The sequence below is a fragment of the Solanum lycopersicum genome, chromosome 11 (genome assembly GCF_036512215.1).
Source record: "Solanum lycopersicum chromosome 11, SLM_r2.1".
NCBI lineage: Eukaryota > Viridiplantae > Streptophyta > Magnoliopsida > Solanales > Solanaceae > Solanum > Solanum lycopersicum.
The window spans coordinates 48,581,549-48,587,931 of NC_090810.1; positions in this window are offsets into that span (position 1 = coordinate 48,581,549).

Consider the following 6,383-nt stretch of genomic DNA (forward strand, 5'->3'; position numbering starts at 1 on the left):
CAACCTTATATCATTACATCCTAGCGAACAACTCACAAGACAAAAATAAAGACATTTCAATTTAACATCATACAGACGCTAATCAATCTTATCATAAGGTGTACTTAAATTGAACTTCATCTCGTAACACAAGTAATCATAATTGAAGTAAAGGTTTGAGATCACAAGACTTACCCCTATCTCCATCACCAGACATTATCCAAGGTGTTACCATCAACCATCCAATTAAACCCAAAAATAGGTTTAATAAAATCACACAATAGTTATTAATAAAATAATGAAGTAAATTAATCACTACACATCAATTCATCACTAGTTCATAACCTAGAGTTAGGGACTTGGGTCATTTTCATGATCAACAGTGCATACTAGGTTGATTCATCAAGAAATAGCATAAATGAATCATAGTATATTATAATATAACTATAATAACAAAAACAAATAGAGAATACAATTTAGAAAATTAAATTCGTTATAGAAGAAAATCCACATGAAACTCATCTTTTTGAATTCAATTTTGGAAAAACCTTTTGGGGAAAGGAATCCCAAAGGTGAAAGGATCTCATGCCTTTTTAATTTTTGAAGTTTGATGGAGAAAAGCATATTTATTGATGCCCTAATGTACTTGGCCTAGCCCTTAGATGGAGTTTTACTTTTTGGGAGAGAGAAATAATACAGAAGGAAAAGCAATTTGGTTTTTGGATATTAAGAGAGTTGGGTTAGTTTAATTACGTTTAGGTCTTTATATAGGTTCTTAATTAACTTAAATAGACCTCCACTAACCCTTAATTAATCAACTAACCAACAAACAAATTAAATGAAATAACATAAAACTCACCAGAAACTGACGTACGAGACCCCGACCTACGGGCCATAGGTTAGTCGACAACCATGACCCCCTTCGTCCTGCACACCTTCATTTTTTTCAGAGATTTTCCAAAATGGAATTTTTTTTCAATATTTTTAATTCTTGATCGACGGAGGCATCGACGCCCCGTTGATTGAATTACGCCTCGTCACCTGGACCTCATAGATGGCAACTGTCTCAAAACAGGTTTTAGCCGAAATGGAAGGGTCCTTCTCAACGACCCTATGGTTGGTCCTTGGGGAGTCGTACTCGGATGTTTCAACCCTAAAACTAATCTTATACGTTCTATATACCTTACTACAAAATTTCATCAATTTACGATTCTTAAAACCTTGTCAAATAGGCTAAGGAATGCTAGCACCTTTTGCACTATTCTTTGGACGTCATGGACGTTCCTTGATGTCTTGACTTTTGAACTTCCAAAATAACTTTTATTCATTATTATTAACCTTAAAACAGATTTACAGATCTTAAACACTCATGTGAGGCTCTAGATTACGTTTTAGACTTTCGTAGTATTACATTATCCCCCCTTAGGAACATTCGTTCCCGAATGACACAAAAAATCATTTAAAGGGAAAGGATAGGATTAATACTAGTAGCCCAACTAAAAACATACCAAATCATTGAGTTACACATTAAAATTGGAATTTACACAAAGTAACTCAAAACATCAATTACAACACATAAGGGTCAAAATCACAACATGAGAAATTTCCTTCTCACATCAACGTGAGTCAACATATCATTAAAGAGTCAATTTCGCTAAAATTCAAACTATCAATATGCTCAATATTACTTCATAATGGCAACAACATACCAATTACACAATAAGTGCATTATTGAGCAAAGAGCATTTTCACATAAAACTTCTTTTTAGCTAAACCATTTATCATAAATAAGCATATCTTTTCAAAACAAGTCAATGTCAAATTAACTCATTATTTTCATTATTAATAGGAACAATTAACCTTGATTAACAAATATATAAGGTCAACGGTACTTCATGTCGGCCTCAGCCTCCCATATTGCTCCCTCAACTAGGTGGTTCTTCCTTAACACCTTTACAGAAGCCACCTCCTTGTTCTTTAACTTCTTTACTTGTCTGTCTATGATTTCAATCGGAACGTCCTCATAGGAGAGGTTCTCTTACAAACCTAGACCCTCAATAGGAATGAAGGATTTGGGATCACCAATAAATTTTTTAAGCATGGAGACATGGAATACCGGATAACCGAAGCCAATTCACTAGGAAATCTCAACTCGTATGCAACCTTGCAAATCCTTTGCAAAATTTCATAAGGACCCACATAACGAGGAATCAACTTTTATTTCTTGCCTAATATTACCACTCCTTTCATGGGTGAAATTTTAAAATACACCTTATCACTCTCTTCAAATTCTAAGTCTCTCTTCCTATGGTCAACATAGACTTTTACCGGCTATACGCTGTTTTCAATCGGTTCCTTATCATATGAACTTTCTCCAAAGTCTTATAAATTAATTCGGGACCTAAGAGTAAAGAATCACCAATTTCGAACCATCCAATTGGAGATCTACATCTTCTACTATACAAGGCCTCGAAAGGAGCCATAGATATAGTTGAATGGTAACTATTATTTTAAGAAAACTCAAGCAAAGGCAAGTGTTTATCCCAATTTCCCTTGAATTCAATTATACAAGATCTAAGCATATCCTTAAGGGTTTGAATATAACGCTCGCTTGACCATCCAGTTGGGGATGAGAAGCTGTGCTTAGCTTCAATTTTGTACCCAACCCTTTTTGGAATGATCTCCAATACCTAGATGTGAATTGTGCACCCATATCGGATATGATGGATAATGGAATACCATGGAGACACACAATATCATCTATGAAGATCCTTGGATAATCCTCCGCCGAGTAAGTGGACTTGATGGGAATAATATGATCCTATTTAGTCAACCTATCCACAACCACTCATATGGAGTAATGTTGTTTGTGTGTACGAGGCAAACCTACCAGGAATTCCATGTTAATGTCTTCCAACTACCAAGTGGGAACTTGAATTTCTTGAAGTTAAACACTTGGATTTTGGTTCTCGGCTTTCACTTGTTTGCAATTTTGACATTTTGCAACAAATTTCGCTATGTCTATTTTTAAGCCTTCCCACCAGAATTCTCTAAGGTTATGATAAATATTTTTATAACCTGGATGAATGTAATAACGGTAACCATGAGCTTCCTAAGGAATAAAGTTTCTCAAATCATCAACATTAGGGACACACAACCTTCCTTGATAACTTAAACCCCCCCCCCCAGGAGAATGACTCATTTAGCTTACTAAGGACTAACTCCTTCAACTCCATCAATGATTGATCAAGATGTTGTTTAGAATTCACCTCCACCACCAAACACAATTCGGATTGTGATTAACCATAAACCATCATTTGGGAAATCTTCTAATCTAACACCCAAATAAGCCAACTTATGAAAATCTTTCACTAGGTCTTTCTTGGCTTCTTCTACATGATACACATTACCAATCGTTAAATGACTTAGAGCATCCGCAACCTCATTTTCCTTGCCGTAGTAGTAGAGAAAACTCAATTCATAATATTTCAACAATTCCAACCATCTTCTTTGTAAGAGATTTAACTCATTTTGACTAAAAACATATTGTAGACTCTTATGGTTGGTATATGCATCAACATGAACACCATACAAGTAATGCCTCTATATTTTCAAGGCAAATACCACAGTCGATAAGATAATTCTTCTCATGCACCTTAAGTTATCTAGAGGCATAGGCTACTACTTTCCCATGTTGCATAATAAAACACCCTAAACCCACTAAGAATGCATCGTAATATACCAAAAAACCCTTGGTACCCTCCGATAGGGTCAATACCAGAGAGAAAGTGAGCCTATCTCTCAAAATTTGGAATCTTCTTACACATGCCTCCGACAACTCAAATTTCACACTCTTTCGGGTCAAGGTAGGCAAGGGAGAAGCAATAAACACAAAACCATTTCAAACCTCCTATAATAACCTTCTAAACTCAAGAAACTTCTAATGTCAATTGGAGTCAATGGTATAGGCCAATTTTTCACCGGCTCAATTTTCCATGGATCAACCTCAACTCCGTCACTAGAGATTATATGACCAAGAAACACCACTGACCTCAACCAACACTCACATTTTCTAAACATGGAAAATAGTTGGTGTTCCTTCAGCACTTGTAAAACCACTCTTAAATTGTCCATAAGTTCACCCTCATATTTCGAAATAGCAACATGTCGTCAATGAAAATAATGACAAATGAATCTAGGTATCTCCAAAACACCCTATTCATTAGGTCCATAAACGTCTCTGGGGCATTAGTGAGACCAAAGGTCATTACTAAGAACTCATAGTGAGCATATCTAGTTCGAAAGGTCGGTTTTAGTATGTCCTCACCTCTCACCCTAATTTCGTGATACCTTGATCTCAAGTTAATCTTAGAAAAGTAGCTTTACCCTTAGAGTTGATCACATAAGTCGTCAATTTGAGAAAGAGAATGCTTATTCTTAATGGTGAATTTATTGAGTTGGCGATAACCAATGCACATTCTAAGGGATCGATCCTTCTTTTTCACAAAAAATATCGGTACACACCATAGAGAAATTCTAGGTATAATGATTCCTTTGTCAAGAAAGTCCTTGAGTTTAGACTTCAACTATTTCAATTCAGCCTAAGCCATCCGATAAGGAGGAATTAAAATACGGTTGGTATCCGTTATCAAGTCAATAACAAAATTAATTTCCCGTTTAGGAGGGATTCCGTGAAGATCATTAGAACAGACCTTTGGAAACTCTCTCACTACATGGACTAAGTCAAGTAGATGATTTTCGGAGTGTAAATCTTTGACTCTTACAATAAGGTATAAATACCCTTTTGAGATCATTTTACAAGCCTTAATACAAGAGATAATACGACTTCTAGGAATAGTATTTCCCCCTTCTCTTCTAAGATGGGTTCATTTAGAAAATTAAACTTGACAATTCTTGTTCTACAATCAATGAAAGCAAAACAATCATGCAACTAATTCACTCCAAAATTACATCAAAATCAACCATATCAAGTTCTACTAATTCAACACTAATAACTCGATTGGGCAATTTCATAGAACAATTTCTATATATCGTCTTTACAACCACCGAATCACCTACCAGAGTAGTTACCATAAAAGGATCATTTAGGACATTGGGAAAAATATCAAACTTCCTAGCTACAAAAGGAGCAATAAAAGATATTGCAAAGCATATATATCAATAGATAAGACTTGTAACATACCGGTCACCATATTGAGAGAAATATCTTTTTCACCACTATAGCGAAGAGCATAAAAGTAATTCTTCTTTGGAGCATCGACATTAGAATCACTAGCTTGATCTTGCCCACTTCCACTTTGCCCATTCAACTCAGGTCAATTCCCTAACCTTGTGGTCACTCTTGCCACAACCAAAGAAATGGTCCGTCCTAAAAAGGAATTCACCGTAATGCTTCTTGCCACACTTTCCATAAGTTGACTTCTTCCATGGTTCGATAGTACCTCTTCGCTTTTGATATTTAGGGTTAGACACCCTATCATCACGAGTCTTGGGAAATTTGGAAGGAACTTGATTAGAAGACATCTTCTTGAACCTAGGTTTGTCTTGAATGTCCAGCCTACCCTTTGAAGAACCACCTTCATAAGACCTTGCCTTCTTGGCCTCCCTATTTTTCCTCCTTAGCCTACTTTATTCCACTTGTTGAGCATGAACCATGAGATGAGAAATATTCATGTTATCATGCATCATAGCCGAACGACATTTTTCAACTAAGCCTTTAGACACCCCCGTAAGAAAATAACTTATCTCATCCCTTGAATTAGACACCAAGGATGGAGCATACTTGGAAAATTTAGTGAATTTCAAGGAATAGTCAAGTACATTCATACCTCCTTGAAGAAGGTTGATGAATTCTTCCTCCTTGGCTTCCCTTAACTCTCTAGGAAAGAACCTATCAAGTAAAGCCTTTTTGAAGATCTCCCAAGTAACCGGACCACCTCTCAGTTCCCTATTATCTCTCCATTATATGTACCAAGTTTGGGACACATCTTTGAGTTGATAGGCCGCCAACTCAACCTTTTCAATTGAGGTCACACCATAGGATAGAGAATCTAATAGACCTCATAGACAAAATCTTAAGGGTATTCACCTGATTTTGAACCGAAGAACATAGGTGGATTCATTATAGTAATGTCTCTCAAACAAAATGACATGATGTTGACATGATGAAAAACTTGTGTTCCAACCTCCCTATTCACATGGGCCGTCATGGCCTTGACTTTTGAAGTGACGGCGTTGTCTTGTAAGGTCATGTCATGGGATAAATTGAGAAATTCCTCCCTTATCTCTCCATATGTCATCGGTGGAGGAACAACCGGAACTTGATCACCCGTAGTGTAACGACCCGTTTAGTCGTTTTGAGCAGCAGGCTTTATTTCTGGAAA